We start from the raw sequence: 8,701 nt of genomic DNA, 5'->3' as shown, positions 1-8,701 counted from the left end.
CACACACACACACACACACATACACACCTGGCATGAGTTTCAAGTCACCAGCCAGGACTCAAACTGTTGTCAGCAACGTGGGAGTTCAGTCACATAATCATTATACCATCTGCTGGTTCCACCATATGTATATTTTATTTACCTTCTAAGACCATTTATATTTTGGGATCCTTTTAAGTTTTTAAAACTCATTCAAATATTCCCATCCAGGTCTAATGTTTTGTCTTCATACTAAAAGGAGAACAAATCTATATGGTAAATATGTATCCTATATGTTCTACAGGACCAAAAATCAGTTACATTAGTGACTCCCTGCTCACAATGTAATCACAGCACTCCTGTGGTATGCTGAGAGTCTCACCATATAAACACTAAAGCAGATGTAGAATTGTATCAGTTGTGGTTCTGTTACTGCCACCTGTCAGATCTAAACCATGTGAGCCTGAGTATGACCTTGAAAACAACATATAATCTTATTGATTTCCATATCTTCATTTAGTTACGAGGAATCTTTCAGATCTGAGGCTTTTAGGCATACAGGTTAGCACGTGGATAAAAGAGAATCACATACTACTTTGTGAGATGCATATATTTAGCTAACATATCTCAGAGTAGTAGTTTTAGAGTCTGGAAGATGACAACTCAGTTGAACTTAATGTTGTTTTGTTCAGCAAACTGCAAGACAGTTAATGAATAATTTTCTTGGTGGGAAACAAACTGGATGAGTTGGACAGATGAGTGGAAGAAGAAACCTAAGGTTGTTCAATCTGTAGCCATGCAGTCTGAGCATGTCATGGAAAGCAAGCTTGGCTGTGGCTGAGTTGTAGCCACACATGTATGTGCATGCCTTCTCCTGATTATATGATGTTAATGGGTAGAGTATGTTAATTTTTTAGATGTTATATTGCAAGGTGGAATGCTACTAGTCCTATTTTTTATTTGGAATATACTTCACTGTGGGATCCATTGGGAACAGTTAATCTCTTGAGATGGTTTGGAAACCTTCATTAAATTCAATGAAGGGAAAATAAGTGTAAGTTATAAAAATAATCATGAAATTTACCATGTTTAATTTGCTGGCCCAAATGCTTCTCAAGGCAGTAGTGACCAAGTATTCCAAGCATTAATGAACAACTACCCTGGTGCTGAAATCAACACCATAGTTAGCCTTGAAAGCCTTCTTGTTATTGGTACTGAAAGAGGCTAAAAACATCTGTAGCTCAGGAAGCATAGAATTCTGTTGATGAAATGGTTTCTTTAAATTAGGATTAACTATTCTAACACTACAATGTGAAAGAATTTGTTTTATCGCTCTTACCTTCTGGCCTAAAAACAGAAGAATTTCGTATTGTGGTTCATCCTGTACCTTTATCAAGGATAAATTCATGTTTTTGTTTAAAAACAAAGAACGCTTACATAATCTTTTCTCATGATTAGTCTTTCTAGTAATTATCTGCTGCTTGGAATCAGAGTCAGCCAACCAAGTTCAGATGAAAAAAAAAAAAAACATGTTTGATCTGCTGTGATGTGATTTAGAAGACTGTGTGTGTGGAAGGTACAACTATGCACATACAGAGAACATATTTATCTAATTTGACTGCCAGTGATTTAATTAATGTTTGTCAAGCACTTTGAACATGAAAAGAACTATCTGAAAGCTGAGAGCTATTACTCATAATCATTTTTCCTATTTGTTGAACTAAAATTAACATACAAATGTGATACTCTTATGGTATCTTTGAGAAAGATGCTCCTATTCTAACAAACTCATTGGACCACACTTTAAGAAAGTCTCATTAAAAACTTCAAGGCTTTAGTTTCTGAAAGTCAAGCTTCAAGCTGGTTGGGTATCATCCGTCAGTAGATTTTGAAGCATACAGGCTAAATAAACAACAGTGACAGCTTGGGGAAGTGTACGCACCTGTTTATTGAGAAGATGGTAACAGGGGCAAATCTAAAATAAGAACACATACCGCAACCTGATTTTCAAGAAGTTTTTGTGCATGCCTGCACTTAAAATTACCCGTATTATCATCTAATTTTTTTCATCTAATTTTCTCTTCAAAGAATAACTACTGATGAGCACAACTCCTTGGTAACGATCTGAGAGGAAAAGGAAAAGAAAAAGGAAAAGAAAAAAACCGTAAGCTTTAAGAAGAAGTAACATGATGTTTTCCATTATTGCTTTTTCTCAAGGCAAGCACACAAGCAATTGGTGAAAGGGAAAAAAGTCTTGAGAATGAAGCAAGGAAGGTGAATTAATACACCGTTTAAGATTATTTTCCACATAGAGATTTTAGCAGTGTTGTCTGTATTCCTCTAAAGCATTGGTGAGATATAGTTCTGCTTCCCAGGAATATAGAAAAGAAGGGACTCCATAGTGGAACAGAAAGTATGACTCAGGAAGACACTGGCTTTCCATTTGAACTGCTGGTGAATTTTAGTTTTGTTTCATTTACATTCCAGTCCTCCACAGAAAATGGCTATGTTGCCTTGCAATGAAGACTTTTCTTTCCACATGCTCTGTGCAACACATATACCTTGGTAAAAAGAAACCTAACTAAAGCACTAATCTCACCTCAACCATACTAAGCTGAACTTGACATATGGTCCTAGAAACCTGACCTTTTAACAAGCAACCCCATGAGTATATATTTACTAAAGTTTAAGAAAGTCTTCCAGAAGAGTTATGATTTACTCTGTCTAGTTATTGTTAATACAGACCTTACTTCTTGTAACTGGATATGACAGGGACAACAGCATTCACCAAACATTACTTGTTCTCTTCGTTTCCACCTTTTAATGTAGTCAGGTTGAGGCCACATAATTAGAGCTGGTCAATGGGCTTGAGAGGAAATAAAATATGTCACTTCTGATCTTAAGTTTTTGTTTGTTTGTTTGTTTTTCAGGTTTTTGCCAGAGGGTGTGTGTGCTTGCCTGAGAAAGACAGAAAGACAGGAGTGAGAAATAATTCCCCAAAGGGGATGGCCATGTTGCAATCCTGCCTCCTCTATTCTCCTCTCAGAATTTTGGTTATGCATGCATACATGCCTAGCATAATTCTCTAGCTGTCAGGCCGGGAATTCAAGACATAGTTGACCACGTGGAAATCTAGCACCTTTACCACCATGCCACCTGCTGGCCCCAACTGGTCTTAAGTTCTTAAGAGCTCCAACCAGCCCTTACTCCTTCTGGCCCCAGAAGCCCCAGGTTCTAGGTGGTGCTAGTTATTAGAAGGGAAGTAACTCTGGGAACCAGCAAATGGTGTAATGGTTATGTTGCTAGACTCCCACGTAGTCCATCACAGTTCAAGTTCCAGACCTAGTAGCTTCAAATTCATACCAGGCACATGTGCATGAATACCCAAGATCCTGAGAGGAGAATGAAAAAGGAGTCACGATGTGGCCACTCCCTCCGGTGGGAAACTTCTCACTTTCTGTCTCTCTGTCTCTGGTGAGCACACACAACCTGTAACAAAAGTCTCTCTTAAAAAAAAAAAAAGGAGGAGAAGTAATGCTGGATCCCTGAAATCAGGGCTAGAAAGCACAGGTTATTTATGAGTACAAAGAGTTAACCTTTAACGGTTGAAGAGCTAAGCAGTACAGTGTTGTTAGTTATAACAAACACAACCTCATCTAGATATTCTGCTTTTCACAACTGAAGAAACAGTCTTTTAATTTTGGACCTTAAACAGGCAGCAAAGGAATAATGCAAGAAACAGTGTGCAATTTAGAAAATGGATAATTTAAAATGGATATATTTAAAAATTGTGAACTGTATATCATGCCGTAGGAAAAAAACATCCTTCGATCAGTTCTGGCTTTACTTCTCCATCTTCCTTTTCATTAAAGAATTGGTGGGAAAAAAATATTTTTCAGAGAGATTTTTGTTAAAAGGTGCATGCACTTGCCCGAGAGACAGAGCGATAGAAAGCAAGAAATCACCCCCCAGGGAGGATAGCCACGCCACAATCCCTTCTCCTTCATTCTCCTCTCAAGATTTTCAGCACGCATGCACACACCCCCGGTGTGAGTTTTAAGCTGCTGAGCCTGGGGCTCAAACCACAGTTGACTATGTGGGGGACCAGTGACAGTCACCATTATGCCATCTGCTGGTTCCAGAATTAGTGAAATTTTAACCTAGTATGCCTAGGAAAAATATCTGTGTCCTTGCCTTGTCTAGGTCTCCTATTCCCCTCCTGGTCATGCGTCATGCAACAGTTCATGTGGGTTCTCAGATAGGTATGGTTTCCATACCCAATGCCAGTTAGAAGTAAATTGATTACTTATTTGTATTTGCTGCCGAGAGTTTATTCCTTAAGAGGACTAACTACATTTCTCTAGCTTTAACCACATATATTCCTAATTTGTTATGCACAAATATAGGCAATGCTGGAACAGAATGGTCCTCCTCTGTGTACTTTGGGCTTTGCCATCACACACCCGGGTGGAGCACCTATGGGAAGGATGAAGCAGAGCATGGAGGAGGGCACGAGTGATGGAAGAACAGCTTGCATAGAGGCCAAGTACTTGCAGGAAGGCAGTGAGCTATACTACTTGCTGATCTACACCTGAAGCAGTCTCTCTGGCTACAGAAGGTGAGTTTTTGCTATTGAACTATTTAGAATCACTATTTGAACACTACATATGCACATAAAGAAAGGGAGAGAAAAAAATATATTCTTTTCATGGGCTCTCAAGCACTGCAGAGACTCGTTTGTCAAACTCTGCCCATACTAACCAATCTTACAGCTGCCTCAAATTTTTTTCTTGAAACAGGGAAATAAGCAAAACATAAGTTAGCTAGAGCTAGCTTCTCCCATGAGTAGAGTATAGTTAATAACATTTCTGATGTTTTAACACATCACCTTTCCCTTAATTCACAGACCAAAATGGAAAGAAAAAAATCATGTACTGTATTCTTTTTCCTGTTGCTTTTTTAATAACTGACTGAACAAACCCACATAACATTCCTGGAGTCGAGTAGAAGAACCATATGAAATGGACTTATTGAAATCTTTTTTGGTTCATTTAGTATTTATTTGTCCCTATTTTGAAATGGGGCCATGCCGCTTTTGTTCCTATAGAAAAGAAGTTATGATTTAAGAAAACTCTACAAAAGGGAAGCCGATCTTGATGTTATCAAACTTCCCTCTTTTCTTTTAGCAGAATATTTGAGAAAATGCCAATTGGTGCTGCCTATCATCAGAACTTTTCAAGATCTCATTGCATTTGAAAATTAACTTGCATAAAACAATCTGAATTTCTTTAACAGATATCTTGCTCTCCCTCTGAATAGATAGAACCTACATTTGTCTCTGCATCCTAAAATAGTAAGGCTGTGTGATATAACTAAAATGTTCTCCCATTTTGGTGGGGTATCGGGCTTTGATATGAAGGCAAACATCCATATTTTTTGTGATGAGTGTTAACCAGAATGCCATTTTTGCCCAGACTGTCACTGGATGGTTTTGTAATTAGAAGACTCACTCTAAAATGAAAGTCTGAGGTTGATGAGGCAGAACCAACTATGTTTTAAAGGGAAATTCTTATTAGTACAAAATATTGGAGGACAAACAAAATCAATTTCTACAGGCAGATTAACCAAATTGTTCATTATTGTAGTAAACATTGCAAAAATCAAGAGGATGGACTATATTAGCCATACCCAAGCAAGAGAATGAAGTACTACAGCCTAATTTATGTACAATAATTGTTCATACTAGCATTCTCATAGTTTGGGCAGTGACTCATTTTGTTCTATGTGACCTTTGTTCTCTAGAATTGGCTGCTATTAGAAAGTAGAAGCTATAAAAATAAAATAGGATTTTAGCAGGCAAGCTTGGGTTTTTAAAAGTACTTGAACATTGGTGGCAAAGCAAAACACAACTACTAGTATTAGGTAATCTGGTATCTTTACATCTTTACAGTGTGGGTTGGATATTTGAATTATATGGTTTTTTAAAGTACATTTTATAAGATATCTTAGTGACATATAATTAAAGCACTTAAAAAATTAAGCACAATAATCAAGTTACATGCTTAGGCTTTTTTCCCTGTTCATTTTGTATCCCTACTTGTGGATTTTCCACTGGAGACAGCTGGGCATATTATAAGAAAGGTATATTTCAAAGAAGAAGCATAGTAACATAATTTTTTGACAACAGGTCATCAATAATAAGCAAATATTTTTAAATTATGAAACCAAGTAGATTGCAAAAGAAGGAGTTAAAACTACTGCCAAAAGAAAAAATTCCCCAGTTTCTAAGAATAATGAAAGGATTAAATATTAGTTCAAGATGACATATACACGAAAGAATTCACCAAAAGGTTTTTTACTAGGTATTTTAAAACTTTTCAATCTTTTTTTTTGTTTGTTTATAATAGACATTTATTTACAGTAATACACCTGCTGACCAAATTATTTTTAAATTAAACTTTTCAGGTTCGACCTCCACTTCATGAAAATACTTTAAGAACAACCGCATCCACGATTGCAATCTAGTTACTTCTTTGCCCACTCTTCTCTCTCTTTTCTTTCCTGAATAACCTCTTTTAGATATGGTTCAAGGTAGAAATTATCCTCCTCGTATTTTGTCCACTGCTCTTTAGGCAATATCTGCTGCCTCATGGTCAAGTCCAGGGCTCTCTTCATGTGAAACACCCTGTCTTTATAAAGGTTCTCAGGAAGTCTTCTTATGGCTTCCTTCACATCTTCATTCTTGTATATTGTATCATCTCGCATTAACCCCAGTTTATTGAATCCTGCAGCATTGAAATACCATTTTCGAATACCATCCAGCCACCGACCTGATGCTGAAACGGCCGATCTGCTCGCCATTTTGACCTGAGAGCCAAAACTTTTCAATCTTAACAAATTCCCAAACATACACAAAAGTGAAGAGAATGTTACTACTGAAAGGAATGCCCATGAAGTTAACACGTTTGCTGCATTTAAGTTTCATAGTTTTCTTGGTGGTGTTTCTATGGTTGGACTTTTTGTTAAAGACATTTCTGGGGCCAGCGGGTGACATGGTGGTTAAGGTGCTAAACTCCCACATGGCCGACTGCAGTTCAAATCCAGACCTGGTGGCTTGTAAATCACAGTGAAGGCATGTGTGTACATGCCCAAAATCTCATCAGGAGGATGAAGGAGAAGGGTTGTGATGTGGCCATCTCCCCTGGGGGGGAAGAGGGGGACTTAGCACTGTCACTCAGCAAGCCTACTTGCCCTATGTCAAAAACCTTACATAAAAAAAGAAAGAAAGAAAATACTGATGTCATGTTACTTCACCCTTAAATATAACTATATACATCGAAAAGCAAAATATGTTTTCTTATGTAATCACATGAGATCATCACATGTATGTTTGAAATGTCTATTTTCATATCTCTTAAATAGTTGCTAGTGATTAATATTTTTCATCCAATTTTTATCTTTATTCTACCTTCTTTATTGTCTTCCAACCTCATTAGCAAAACAAATCCTATCCTTTGATCAGATTATTTTAACATATCTCTCGGACCCTCCCTATACCTTTCTCTGGCATGTTGTGGCATAGTCAGTCTTAACACTATTTCCAAATTCTGCATTGTAATTGACCTGACACAAGAAATTTAAATTTTCTAATTTATAGAAAAAGGAAATAAATCCATAATCTAGCTATGACTTAAATAATTGAGTAATCTATGAGGTAATTTTTAGGATGTTTCCCCTGGTATCCTTTGCGAATACAGAAAACCAACTTTGGCCAAATAAAGCCAGTAGACAAATACAAAAACAAATTTTTTTAAGTAAGGACTGGAAGTAAAAGAATTAAATAATCCCTAGCCTGGCAGACATAATAGAGTAAGAGTTCTATGGAGCAAACACTCATGGGTAGTCTCCTCAGAGCACCACCACTGGAAGGAATGGGCGCCTATGGTTTACAACATTGTATTACTCTGCTCTGAGTCTATGGCAAGTGCTCACTTCTTGGCCATGGAACAGTGGGGTCCTATAATAGTGATAGACTTACCAAGACCATGTACAATGAGTCTGAGGTTGTTTCCCAAAGGAAGGTCAGGCAGTGATACCAAAAGAAAAGAGAACAGATGCCTGGTACACAAATTCAACATTAGGGAAGGATGAGAATCCGAAAGTCTTTCTTTTCTCATCAGTGGCTCTCTGTTCTTCAGATCTTATTGACAGATCATGATAAGCAGTTTTTCTCACCAGCTCTAACTGCGTTCATACATATTTATATAGTCGACTGTTTGGAATGGACACTCCTACTGGAACTTTTGTCAGAAAGAGCTCATGGAGAAAGCAACACTGAAGCTACCAGGACTGGTAAGTCCTGGGTACCTATTACTATCATACTATCATATTAAAAATACATTTATCCCTTGTTTTATGAGGAAGAAAGAGAAGGGGACATGGACTGATCCATGGTATAATCCCACATGACTGACCACAGTTCGAGTCCCGGACCTGAAGGCTCTGGGAGAAGGGATTGTGATGTAGCCATCCCACCTGGGGTGGTGGTGGTGAGGGTGATTTCTTACTTTGTGTCTCTCTGTCTCTGTCTCTCCAGCAAGTGCACACACCCTATAGCAAAAAACTCTGTCAAAAAAAAAAAAAAAGGAAAGAACGAACGAATGAATGAGAAGTTGAGAGAGAAAGAGAGATGGGGAGAGGTGGTTTAATAAGGTTCCCTACA

General features: G+C 37.6%; 1 pseudogene; it reads right to left on the bottom strand.

The window, feature by feature from the left end:
- Window positions 1-6,437: 6,437 nt before the first annotated feature.
- Window positions 6,438-6,845, bottom strand: LOC102480916 (cytochrome b-c1 complex subunit 7 pseudogene; annotated as a pseudogene).
- Window positions 6,846-8,701: the final 1,856 nt, after the last annotated feature.

The sequence above is a fragment of the Tupaia chinensis genome, unplaced genomic scaffold, assembly GCF_000334495.1.
Source record: "Tupaia chinensis unplaced genomic scaffold, TupChi_1.0 Scaffold000638_1, whole genome shotgun sequence".
NCBI classification, from domain to species: Eukaryota; Metazoa; Chordata; class Mammalia; order Scandentia; family Tupaiidae; genus Tupaia; species Tupaia belangeri.
Note: the sequence above shows the minus strand (reverse complement) of the source record. Positions and strands in the feature narration are given on the sequence as shown.